Raw genomic sequence first — 14022 nt, forward strand, 5'->3', positions numbered from 1 at the left:
TACATGTGTAATCTAAAATATGATACAAATGAACTTATTTACATAAGAGAAACAGTTCACAGACTTAGAAAACTAACTCATGGTTACCAAAGGAGAAAGCAGGGGAGAGATAAATTAGGAGTTTGGGATTTGCAGATACACACTACTATATGTAAAATAGATCAATAGCAAGGTCCCACTGTATAGCACAGAGAACTATATTCAATATCCTGTAATAAACCATAATGGAAAAGAATATGAAAAGGAATATATCTATGAATCACTTTGCTGTACACCAGAAACTAACACAACATTATAAATCAACTATACCTCAATTTTTAAAAAGTCCACTTAGCAAGTTTTTCCCACCTGAGAGTTCTATCAGTTCTATCAAAGTGGTAAGGAGGATGGTACAATGACTAAGCAAAATATACATATGGATGACAATTATCCCAATTTTTGTTCTAGACACCCCATTCCTATTGCTATAGGCAACTTCCACCGCATGATCAAGCCACTGTATAAAGGTCTCATGGATTAATAGGAACAGAACAGTCAAAGCAGTCCCAGGGCTGATATTATGGGGACTTCCCTGATGGCCCAGCAGATAAGGAAACCACCTGCCCATGTAGGAGATGCAAGGGACATGAGTTCAATCCCTGGATGGGGAAGATACTTTGGAGGAGGAAATGGCAACCCACTCCAGTATTCTTGCCTGGAAAATTCCATGGATAGAGGAGTCTTGCGGGCTACAGTCCAAAGGACTGCAAAGAGTCAAACACAACTGAACAATTGAGCACAGTGGTACCTTGACCGTGTGGTTAGTTAAGAGTTAAAATGATCACTAAATGAGTTGCCTGAGCTCACAAAACTGGTTAGTAGTAGCACGGAGGTAAGATGGAGTCTCCACCCACATTCTTTCTAATCATGAGTCATTGAACTCAATAGCCCAACTCTTTAGAAAAATAAAATAGAAAAAGAAGATAGGATAGTATTCTGTATATATACGTGCAAAACAAACTCCGTGGCAGCCCAGTCACTCAGCTACAAGCAGGGGGTTTCTTTAGGTGATGGACGTCAATACGGAGCAGAAAAAGACCTCCTCTAAAGCCCCTGAAGACTATATATTTATTGTAACTGAAGATTACACAACAATTTAGTTTGAAATCTTTTAACATCTTGGGTATGAATAGGAACTGAGATAGAAGAATACTTCACTAAAAATATTTCTGCTTTTGCAGTACCATGGCTGACTTTGGCCTCCCCTGTTAAGGCATACTAGAGAAGAGTACAGAAAAAATGAATCACAAAGAGAAAATGAAGCAGTGCTTGTCTCACTTTAATGTGCTTAGGGTCTCCTGATGATCTGGTTAACAATGCAGATTCTGAATCTCTAGGTTTGGAGTGGGGCAGGCCCCAGATTCTGCATTCCTAACAAGCTCCCAGGTGATGCCAGGGCCACTGATCAGAGGACCACACTTCAAGGCGCAAAGGAGTGGTGATAGTGGTAAAGTCGTTACATTGCGTCTGACTCTTTTGTGACCCCATGGACTGTAGCCCGCCAGGTTCCTCTGTCCACAGGATTTCCTAGGCAAGACTACTGGAGTGAGTTGCCATTTGCTTCTCCAGGAGATCTTCTAGACGTAGGAATCCAATCCACATCTCCCACACTGGCAAGTGCAGTCTTTACCACTGAGCCATCAAGGATTACACACTGAATCAAAATATGCTTCCACTTTCCCCGTAAGAAAATTTGAGATACCAAGGGAGCATTTCATGCAAAGATGGGCTCGATAAAGGACAGAAATGGTATGGACCTAACAGAAGCAGAAGATATTAAAAAGAGGTGGCAAGAATACACAGAACTGTACAGAAAACAGCTTCAAGACCAAGATATTCACGATGGTGTGATCACTAACCTAGAGCCAGACATCCTGGAATGTGAAGTCAAGTGGGCCTTAGAAAGCATCACCACGAACAAAGCTAGTGCAGTGATGGAATTCCAGTTGAGCTGTTTCAAATTGTGAAAGATGATGCTGTGAAAGTGCTGCACTCAATATGCCAGCAAATTTGGAAAACTCAGCAGTGGCCACAGGACTGGAAAGAGGTCAGTTTTCATTCCAATCCCAAAGAAAGGCAATGCCAAAGAATGCTCAAACTACCGCACCATTGCACTCATCTCATACACTACCAATGTAATGCTCAAAAGTCTCCAAGCCAGGCTTCAACAATACGTGAACTTCCAGATGTTCAAGCTGGTTTTAAAAAAGGCTTAGAAAAGAGGTTTAGAAAAGAGGAACCAGAGATCAAATTGCCAACATCCGCTGGATCATGGAAAAAGCAAAGAGAGTTCCAGAAAAACATCTATTTCTGCTTTATTGACTATGCCAAAGCCTTTGACTGTGTGGATCACAATAAACTGTGGAAAATTCTGAAAGAGATAGGAATATCAGACCACCTGACCTGCCTCTTGAGAAACCTATATGCAGGTCAGGAAGCAACAGTTAGAACTGGACATGGAACAACAGACTGGTTCCAAATAGGAAAAGGAGTACGTCAAGGCTGTATATTGTCACCCTGCTTATTTAACTTCTATGCAGAGTACATCATGAGAAACGCTGGACTGGAAGAAACACAAGCAGGAATCAAGACTGCTGGGAGAAATATCAATAACCTCAGATATGCAGATGACACCACCCTTATGGCAGAAAGTGAAGAGGAACTAAAAAGCCTCTTGATGAAAGTAAAAGTGGAGAGTGGAAAAGTTGGCTTAAAGGTCAACATTCAGAAAACTAATATCATGGCATCTGGTCCCATCACTTCATGGCAGATAGATGGGAAACAGTGGAAACAGTGTCAGACTTTCTTTTTTTGGGCTCCAAAATCACTGCAGATGATGACTGCAGCCATGAAATTAAAAGACATGTACTCCTTGGAAGGAAAGTTATGACCAACCTAAATAGCATATTCAAAAGCAGAGACATTACTTTGCCAACAAAGGCCCGTCTGGTCAAGGCTATGGTTTTTCCAGTGGTCATGTATGGATGTGAGAGTTGGACTGTGAAGAAAGCTGAGTGCCAAAGAATTGATGCTTTTGAACTGTGGTGTTGGAGAAGACTCTTGAGAGTCCCTTGAACTGCAAGCAGATCCAACCAGTTCATCCTAAAGGAGATCGATCCTGGGTGTTCATTGGAAGGACTGATGCTGAAGCTGAAACTCCAATACTTTGGCCACCTCATGCGAAGAGCTGACTCATTGAAAAAGACCCTGATGCTGGGAGGGATTGGGGGCAGGAGGAGAAGGAGACAACAGAGGATGAGATAGCTGGATGACATCACCGACTTGATGGACAGGAGTTTGGATAAACTCCGGGAGTTGGTGATGGACAGGGAGGCCTGGCATGCTACGATTCATGAGGTCACAATGAGTCAGACACGAATGACCGACTGAACTGAACTTCCCCGTGAGTATTAATTCATCCTCCAAAATCTCTCTGAAGAACAAGGATGATTCCACGTGCTAGAATCTCATCCCTAGAACAATCGATGTGCGCAGAGGAAGACCCAGAAGTAGTACATTGTATAGTATCAGGGCACGAGACAAAGCCACCATAACTTAAAGGAATCAACATTTGGGAAAAACTGAAAAATAAGCACAAAAAGATAGTCTGTGTGTGCTAATAATTTCCATTCAGGTCAACAGGCAGTAGGAAATTGATTCCCATTTCTACAAAAAGGCAAACAGCCCTGAGTCAAGAATATGGCCATCAGTCTGATTTATCAGGTAGTCAGTTATCAGATTCCATTGCCCTATCCATGAAGTTTCACAGGAATGCAACACCTTCATTATTAGATGGCAGCTTCATTCCCTGGGCTGGACCGTGTGCTCTGACCAGGAGGTACAAGTTTACTGGTCTGGAACAGAAGCCCAGGCAAGGCAAGCATAGATTTCTAGTGGCTTGAGGAAATAGCAGGAAAATGATGAGGTGGCCAGAGATAGCCTCCAAGAGCTAATTCCACTGGGCATGGCAGTTCACATGCCATGCCTTTCACACAAGTTGTTACCCCAACTATTTGGGACAGAGAACGTATTTTGCCAAGATCTCTGGGAGACAACAGGAAGGGAAACTGCTGTTGGACCCACGTGGACACTGCACTGTGGAAGACTTTAGAGCCCCCAGTGCCACCTGTCGGGGAGGCAGGAACTTGAACAACCTCGAACAGCATCAGTGAGTTTCTGGTAAAATGCCATTAAAAGCACCTAAGTCACTAGCCTGTAGCAAGGCTTAAATGAGAGGGTGACTATATAACATGTGACACAGACTCTGACAATTGAGCCAATTACAGAACAATTCATTCATTCTATCCAGTAGCTAGAAGCCACCAGAAACCATAATGGGAGGGGGACAGAAGAGGAACGAAAGGGGAAGGAAAGCACCTGACACTGAAGCTCTCTGCTCTTGGTCATGCTGCAGACATGTCTGCAGAGGGGAATATCTCAAAAAATGTTGTCATGGAAACGCCAACATCCACTAGTCTCAAATTAGGAGTATTTCCCAAGTTACAGCTGTTTTAACACTGGGTATGAAGGCACTGGAGAAGGAAATGGCAACCCACTCCAGTGTTCTTGCCTGGAGGATCCCAGGGACGGGGGAGCCTGGTGGGCTGCCATCTATGGGGTCACACAGAGTCGGACACGACTGAAGTGACTTAGCAGCAGCAGCAGCAGCATGAAGGCACTTCCTATGTTGTTTTCAACTTAAAATTTAAAAGTTGATCCATTATTAAAATTGACTGTCCTTAGTGAGTATAAAGCACTTTACGCTTTACTAGTTGAAAGGAAAAACTACATCTATGCATGATAAGTTCACACCATATTCCATATATTCCATGAAGTTTAATTTCCTAAGACTGTGAAAAAGCTTCATTTGACTGACTAATATCTTTTCCCTAATAGTTTTTGAGGTTTCTTCTCTGCAACTCTCAGCTTGACTTATCAGTGTTTAATACATAATTGGCACTCAATAACTGTATTATCTAAAAAAGTATCTATAGGAAAATCGTAAGTACTCATACACATATTCTAATGTCCAAAAGACTTAATTAAGGGTAATTTCAGCCTAAGAAGAAATGGGTTATTAAGTTTTCTGAGATTTGCCTCACATTTGGCAGTGAGTAAAGTCAGGGTTTGTTAACCTTTTAAAAGTAATATCCTCTTTTGCTAAATAATATTAAAATCTCAATCAATTTTTTAATGCTACAAGTTAAATATGGCTAAGAAAATTAAGAAATTTTAATCTCAATTATAACTGATTTCAAATAATACAAACTCCTGTCTTCTCCTTCCTCCTCAAGTATTTAAGCAAACTATTCCTAGGGTAAAGATGTGGTATATAAAATTACCAAATCCACTAACACTCATGAACACATCACAGTAATTTAGAGTCTTCAGCAACAACATAGCCAGCATTTGCTCCATGTCAGGCACTATATTAGGGGTTTTAATATGCATTATTTCATTTAATCCTCACAGCCACCCTAAGATTGTTCTACTATCTCTGTTTAAAAATAAGTAAACTGAGGTTCAAAAAGAATGAGTAAATTCCTCCAGATCTCAAAGATAGTAAGTGAGGCAATTTGGATTCAAAGCCATGCTCTTGATCATGAATGTATAGACAATGCTATAAAAAGAATGGGTGGAAGTGCTGTCAAACCTCTCATCTAAATAGAGGCCACTGGAACACACAAAGTTATTTTTATAAAAGGAAATGAAGAGTAAGCTTCGTGTTTACAAAGGGTAATGAGGAATTACATAGTGAAATGCCATTCTGATAAATCTATATGAAATCAGCTAGAACAACATTTCACATAATAGGCACCTGGATATCGGAAATGCCTTCACTTCTGGAAAATAGTTTGCAAAAGAGATTGTCATCATAAAAGTACCTCTTCATCCCTTAATTCATGCCCTCCTGGAAAAACAGTAAATATGAACTCTCTCATTCCCTGGAGAGTCTAGACAGTGGTAGATGCAATAACTGGGTGTGACTAATAGATTCTGACAAACACACACAAACAGAGCCCTAAGGTAAAGAGTGAGGCCGGCATTTACTGGCCCCATAAAATAGAAACCCTTTTCACTCTAGGATCGTAGCTCTTCTGGCCCAGTGCTTGCAGCTCAAGATCTAGTGGGCTCGGGGCTATTTTTATCTGACAACTTTTCCTTCAGTCCCTTCCATCCTTTATTTAGAAAGCCAAAATAAAAACCAAAAAAGTATACTTATAGAGCCATAAGCCATACACTAGAATAGGTAAAGAGAAGTCCTCTGACATAAAAAGCCACAAAAGAACAGAAGATGAAAAAGTAAATCATAAACAGCTGCATCTCCCCTCCCAACTGTTTACATTCTTAGACATCCACTTTTCAAAAATATTCCCTACGTAGATCAAAAACAGGCTGTACTTTGAGAAGGGGCAAACAATGACGTTAGCTTTAAGATATTACACAGTTTACATATAAACAGAGCTGAGTTTATGTGCCTTATTCTGGTTGTCGAGAACAGATCTGAAGGGCTCAAATAGAGAGCTATCATTGTGTTAATTATCTGTCTACAGAAAACTCTAAAATACAAAGGTGACCTTTACAATTCTCTAGCTTGAGTGTATGTTCCCCATTTACGGTATAAGATACTACTGGCTTCACCAATCAAAATAATCCAAAAAGCCTTCTCAAGTTGAACTTGGGTAGCACAAGCCCTGGCTGACGCTGAATGCAGTTACTGGGGGCACTCTGTCCCTTCATTTCCCATACTTTCCTCCCAACTTTACCCCCTCCTCCTCCCAACTTCCCCCCCTGCTCTTTCCCCTAATCCCTTCTACCTATCTATCACTCAGAGCCACCCATAAATACTTCTCAGCATTGATATTGATACTAATCACTATTATTGGCCCCATACCAATAACCACTGTTCAGATTCTTGCCTTTGAGAATTAGAACACGAATCCACAATTAATGATCCCTAAGGGCATGGATCTCCCCATCCCATCATCACCTATGCACCTGGAAGAGGAGAAGGGAGGACTTCAATCTCTAAAAGTCTAGTTTGTTACATTCTCAAGATACCAGCAGTTGGCAAAACCTCTTTAAAATATGCCATCCATTCACAGACCTCATGGCATTTACTTTGAAATGTCCATATATCAAAGGAGAGACTTCATTCTAAAATGTTCCAGCTTTAAGTGAACACAAGCCCACTCCATCAGGAGCAGCCAATTAATGAGAGCCAATAAAAAATTCAGGAAGATAAAAGATTTGGCTGTCCTGAACTAGCATTAAGAAATCACTTATCCTATACCCACGTGTCTCAGGTACAAGCCAAGTGAATCACCAGCTTCATCTTTCTGAGAAAGTTCTGATGTTAAAATCTGGCATTGATGATCTCAATGAAATCACAACACATGCTCCATGGAAGGTGGTGAAACAGCCCTGAATATGCCTTCCTTGTCAGTGAATCATGGTTGCCCAAAAGTTTCCAAGGACTGTTTGTAAACATTAACCCTACAACAAGGTCAATGTCTTCACATCCAAAAAGGTGGCTGCAAGTGTTTCACACCTAGAGGTTTCATGATGAATAAACAAAACAATATATTCCACCTTTAGAATATTAGTGAAAAAAGGTAGTTTTGAAATCAGATGACTTTATTGATCAATTATACCTCTACTGATACATTACAATAGCAATGTGAATTGACTCAGTGGTCCAAACCACAACTCCGATAGAACTACAAGGAAGCACCAAATTGACTCCTTTAAGATATAATGGTTCCGAGAAGGCTTTTTATTGATCTTTGCTGCCCAGAGTCATCATTAAAAAGGTTGGCTTATGTATATAAGTTTGCTAAAGAGGGAATCGAAAAGGTCTGTAGAAGCTTCAATGCTCTGGAAGAGAACTCTTCTAATCAAAAATGTTATAATTAAAAAAAAAGATATTATAATATCTTTTTTTTTAATTTAAATTTAATTTAAACTTTTTACAATTTAAATTAAATTTAATATCTTCTTTTTATAATTTAAAAAAAAAGATGGTTAAGATTTTATGTTTCTACTGCAGGGGGCATGGGTTCTACCCCTGGTTGGGAAACAAAGATGCTGCATACCCTGTACAGTGTGACCAAAAAATAACAAATATATTTAAAAGAAAAAAGATATGATGGTTTCTCTCCTTAATAGTCTTCAGAGAAGGAAACCACATGTAGCCAAAGAGAGGTCTGGAGGACTGTATCCTTATTTTCAATGATGAAAGGCAGGTATAAGAAGTACAAATTTGATTGTTTATAAAGTGTTACAATGAATGGAGTCATAACAATGACTCCAAGTAATACAGCATTTAGGGACCTACAATACACAGAGTGAGAAGTCCTAGTACATAATGGTTAGCACCACTTCTGCAGACCTAGTCCTGGATATGCAAAAAGCCAGCAGTTCCAAAACATGTTCTACAGAACAGGCGCTCCAAGAGAAAGAAGGTTCTGTGGCCAATGACACTTAAGCAGTATCTCCCTCTTGACATTAGAACCTTTACATTTTGTTTAACCTTGTGTTTCCTAAATTTCTGATCAAAAAATATGTAGATTTTATTTCACACTAATGACTCTAACATCCTGTAAAACACACTTTGGAAAAGACTATGTTAAAAATTCCAAGCCCCCTCCCCCATCCCCATTCCTTGCAAAAAAGCATTTGCCCCTGAACTTTGCTATTCAAAAAATATTAGGATGACATATCAGACAAAATAATATACAGAGATAAACTAAAGAAATGTACTGGGGGATGGAAAAGTCGATAAAAAATTCATTGAACACAAAAATATACTTTGAGGGTATCTCATCTGTTTTTTATTCCTAAATTCCTAATATCATTTGTAGTCAATAATTTACAATGCGGCATGCCATGTGTCAAAAGTATTATTTGCCGCTTTGATTTTTGAAAGAAAATGAATGTACAGAGATAAAATGAAGAGTGGAGAGAGCAAAATTCCTTCCCTAATCCTTTATAGACTTGATTTGACTTCAGAAAACCATCCTTTAGTTTTCCTGGTTCATGTATGAAAGGTGTTTTATTTTCGCCTTCATGGCATTGGTGGATAAAGGTCATATAAATGAAATGGTTTATTACTGTACAAATAGTTTTAAATAATAATTGAAGAAATACAGACAAAAGTAAAAATATTTTACATTGCTAGAAAAACCAACCCTACCATGAGTCTACCACTATGACCAACCACCCAGGATGAGTACATTTAAAATTAAAAAAGAAAATTAATGACAATATCATACATTATTTCAAAATATTAAACAGAATATATTATTTTTAGCCTAAATCGTTTCTCAAGATACTGCTGGGTATACTGGAAGAATGTGAAGTCTGAATGTTTAAATGTGAATATTTAGATGGGCAGAAATTTTACCTTATGAGGTTAAACCTTGATTAATATAGAAATAATTACAATGACTCAGACTATGACTTTGATCCCTTTCTTGGCTTCCAAAAGGCTGCAATGATATGCATATTTTCTAAGATACCTTTATGTATATAAGTTATAAACTCCCAGAAATATGGAAATGAAATAGAGCATAACATTTTATAGGAGTAATCAAAAAGGCAACGGTGGCAGGGAAGGGAAGTTAAAGCATCAGATGTAAACGGCAACAGCCCCAGAAGGGCTGCTGAGGACACAGCCAGAGAGGACACAGTCCAATCGAAGATGCCTAAAATGTCCAAGGAAGTAGAATTTTTGCAACTCTTCTGATAGACACAGAGATTATCTTGAAGACGTTTTTATAAATCCCTGAAGCAAAAATGCTCAACGCACATTACAAATTACTGTAGCCAATAATTGCAGAATAAGAGAGGCTGTGCAATTATACATTCACTTCTGTTTGTGCCCAGAAGATGACTCACAGAGGCCCAGTGGGGGATCATGTAAAAATAAGCCCTAATATCCAAAACTGCCTGTTTCAGGGGAAAAAAATATTACACAAGGCTCAAAGCACAAAGTCACAACTAGTAAGTAATATTCATTAGGCACTCATGTAGTATGGAAACCTAAATGCTCATTTATAAATGTGAGATAAAACTGCTGTATTTTTACAAATGAAATGCTGGTAAATGGAAAAGTTCTTTCCACAAAGCAAAACACCTTGTTCAGAGCAAACTTTTATGGAGGTCTGGAACAAATGAGCTTCTAAACATGGTACCTGCATGTAATAGAGGGGCAAATGAGTACTGGGTTCTCGAGTCTGAAATTACAAAGGTTTTGACATCGCCAGCAAAGCATGGCAGCTGGCAAACATTCCGAACCATTAACCCACCGAACAGCAGCTGAAGCAAGCCACATTCCAAAACTCTACAACCTCTTCTTACAATGTAATAAAATGCTGATGTGCAGGGAAATTTATTTCCTCTACTAAGGCTGAATGAAGATCATGTGAGCAGAGAATAGCTCATTACAAACAGAGCAGAGAGAAATTTTCATATGTATTTTAAAAGTGAATGAAAAATAACACCAAAACTTAACAATTTTCAAAATTCATGTGAAGGCAAATAAAAACCACTTTTTAAATCTAATTTAAAACATGCCATTTTCTTTACGCTAGTGAAAACTCTATAGAGACTCGAACGTCACAATAAAATGTAAATATGCCATGAATCATGAAGCCATGAAAACATACTGAGATGTTTTGTCTTCCAGAGATCTGTTAGAACTCATACACAGGCTTAGACAAGAGAAAAGTCACTCACAGAATAAGCCCACCCTCCAAACAAAAGTCTTCTCCTTTAGGTGCATAAATGAAATTTGGAGTTCATTTTGCTTGTTTTATTTTTACATTGCTTGTTTTGTTGTCTGGTGCCCTAAAGACAAAATTAAAAGTTAACTTTAAAACCAAGATTCCATAAGTGGCTTTATGAAAACGTTGTCTGAAATATTATTTCAACAAAAGGTAGCATTTAGAATCTCTCTATTCCTTGGAGCAAGTTGAAATACCCAGTTAGTTTATAAAATGTCAGTAGCAGAGAATCTCAGGAACAGCAAATCTAATGGTGTCCGGCGCACACTTCCCTACAAAGATAAGCAGTCATCCTTTTTTTCCCTTCTTAATCTGCTGTGGCTCCATTAGTAAGCCCCTAAAAATGTAACCTGGCATTTACACTCTTATCCATCTGGAATGTCTCTACGTCAGAGGAAAACCCTCACCCCTCTGTGAAAGATGAACAAGTACACAGCTGGTAGAGATCTGGGCACGTAGGAAGGAACCCCGCTTAAGTGCCTACATCCACATGGCTCAATGGTTAATCCCGCATATACCCTCTTCTTCCCACCTTCCGATGAAGCCAGTGAGGAACTGAGTGGGTTTTTTTAATCACTGAATTCTGTACTATTATCAGACACCTAACAATTCTTTTGTTAAAAAGATATTGCAAGAACAAAGCCTGAAAACGCGCCAGAGAAGCTGTCTGAAGTCCAGGGTGTTAACCATCACTAGAAACCTTGGAAGCCAGTGTGTACAAGGTTAAGGCCAGTTTTGTGAAAGTAACATTGTGAAATCTAATCCTGCACCTCTGCCCACCTCCCAGCAGTAGACTCACACATGTGCCTTGCCGTGGAGATTCGGGAAGTGCTGAGGTTTTCCACGCTGCTTCCATGAAAACCAACACTTCTAGGTTTCACTGCTGGCTCGCGATGTGAAGCTAAACTTAGACATCAAGCTGCGTTCTCTATCAAGCTACAACATCTCACTGGCTGTAGACAGGAATGCAAACGTACAGACGATTCCAATTAACTATTGCTTTTAACGAGCAAAGCAGGGCAATCAAACCCAACTCTCCAGATAAGTTAACTACAACAGCATAATTGTTTTGGAATGCTTTCAAAGCCTGGTGGGCTACGGTCCGTAGGGTCGCAAAGAGTCAGGCAGGATGGAAGTGACTTAGTACACATGCACGCTCCGTATTAAATTTAGCTTTTGTTGAACCTGAGGTTTTGACATTACAACCACAGGGGGTGCTATTTACACCATCATCTGTATGAAACAGTCCTAAGGAGTGGTGATCAGCTGGTTGTGGGTTTTATTAAGTCTACCCAGAGGTATACTTGAAAATTATCCATTTTATCTCTGATACTATGTTTATGTAACTCTTCCCAGCCACTTTCTCCACACTGGTCAACTGTCAATTACAGTGATAAAGTTTTGCTTCTCATCTAAATTTACACTAAATAAAGGTCAGTTGAGGTTTCAAAGAACCTCCTTCTTCCCACCAAGAATCCTAAATTGCAGATGATAACAAGTTCTAAAATTTGAACAGAACTAAGATTTTACAGGTATTTCAATAAATCTGAAATTCTCCCAAGCCAAGGAATTTGCCCGAAGAAGTGGTTTTTGATCTAGCGAAGTTCTAAGTTGTCAGCCACTTAAATGACTGTTTCATTAAGGTAACTTGGAAATCATGATAGAGCCATAAACATGGTCACAAATAAGAGAGGTTGCCAAGTGACATTGCTTTCCTTCATAAACTACAGGAATATTAAGGTTTATCATTAGTTTAAGCAAAGATCCCTGATTACTGGCTTGTACAGGCACTTCATTCTGATTATCCAAAAAGCATATAACGGTGGGCAAAAATGACTGATCTGTATATAGGGCTGATCTACAGTCCTAGATCCATATAATTCTGGCTTACTACAGAAGCACTCTGAATACAATTAGAAGGCTCCCTAAGGCTCATGCTCTTCCAACAACTGGGAATCATTTTCCAGAACAACACAGGTTTAACTTTGGTTTGACTGATTAGCAAAATTTTTAAAAACCTTGCTCTTCATGGTAGAAAAACGCACTATTACCATCTGAATGTAGCATCCTAACTCAGAATCAATGCCCAGAATTCTTTGGGAAGCCATTATGTCTGTCATAGTGTACTAATAACTGAAGACACATAACTCATGTCTCCTGTGATATAACCATCTAAAAAGGCATGAGACTATAGAAATGTAAAAACAAGATAAGGAGCAAAACATTACAATGTACATTTTACCTACCAGGTCTACCTACAATTTCTGTTGCAAGACTTCAATTCTGTTGCCACAGCTGGAAAGCAACCACAGACAATACATACATGGGTTTAGCTGTGCCCCGCAAAGCGACAGAAACAAGTGATGGTCAGATTTTAGTCTCTAAGACTAATTTGTTGACTCAATCTAATGTGAAGTCAGTAAACCACATATTTCACTGTAAATCAGGAGTAAGAATACAAAAGAAAGATAGTGCTAAGTCATGTCCGACTCTTGCGATCCCATGAACTGTAGCCCACCAGGTTCTTATGTCCATGGGATTCTCCAGGCAAGAATACTGGAGTAGATTGCCATTTCCTTCTCCAGGAACTCCCTGACCCAGGAATTGAACCCAGGTCTCCTGCATTGCAGGCATATGCTTTACCGACTGAGCTATGTGGGAAGCTTTTAAGAATACAAAAGGGACTGCACATAAAAGCCAAACTGGGGGGCGAGGGAGGGATGGATCAGGAGTTAGAAAGATGGCACCCCACTCCAGTACACTTGCCTGGAAAATCCCATGGACGGAGGAGCCTGGTAGGCTGCAGTCCATGGGGTCACTAAGAGTTGGACACGACTGAGTGACTTCACTTTCACTTTTCACTTTCATGCATTGGAGAAGGAAATGGCAACCCACTCCAGTGTTCTTGCCTGGAGAATCCCAGGGACGGGGGAGCCTGGTGGACTGCCATCTATGGGGTCGCACAGAGTCGGACATGACTGAAGCGACTTAGCAGCAGCAGCAGGTGCAAACTACTATATACAGAATGGATAAACAAGATCCTGCTATTTAGCACAGGGAACTATATTTGATATCCCGTGATAAACCGTAATGCAGAAAAGAATATATAGGGAATTCCCTGGTAGTCCAGTGGTTAGGACTACATTCTTCCACTGCGGTGGGCCTGGGTTTGATCCCTGGTCAGGGAATGAAGATC

The 14022-nt window shown here is 39.6% G+C and overlaps 1 protein-coding gene and 1 non-coding gene across 2 annotated transcripts in view; both read right to left on the reverse strand.

Annotated features, from left to right (window-relative positions):
* IRS1 (insulin receptor substrate 1) overlaps positions 1-14022 on the reverse strand; it is a 64292-nt gene that overhangs the window by 14205 nt on the left and 36065 nt on the right. The gene's annotated exons all lie outside the window — the stretch shown is intronic.
* Positions 8423-8479, reverse strand: MIR12053 (microRNA mir-12053). Its single transcript, NR_162429.1, has one exon. It is a non-coding gene; the product is annotated as a microRNA mir-12053 (primary transcript).

This window comes from Bos taurus, chromosome 2, assembly GCF_002263795.3.
Source record: "Bos taurus isolate L1 Dominette 01449 registration number 42190680 breed Hereford chromosome 2, ARS-UCD2.0, whole genome shotgun sequence".
NCBI classification, from domain to species: domain Eukaryota; kingdom Metazoa; phylum Chordata; class Mammalia; order Artiodactyla; family Bovidae; genus Bos; species Bos taurus.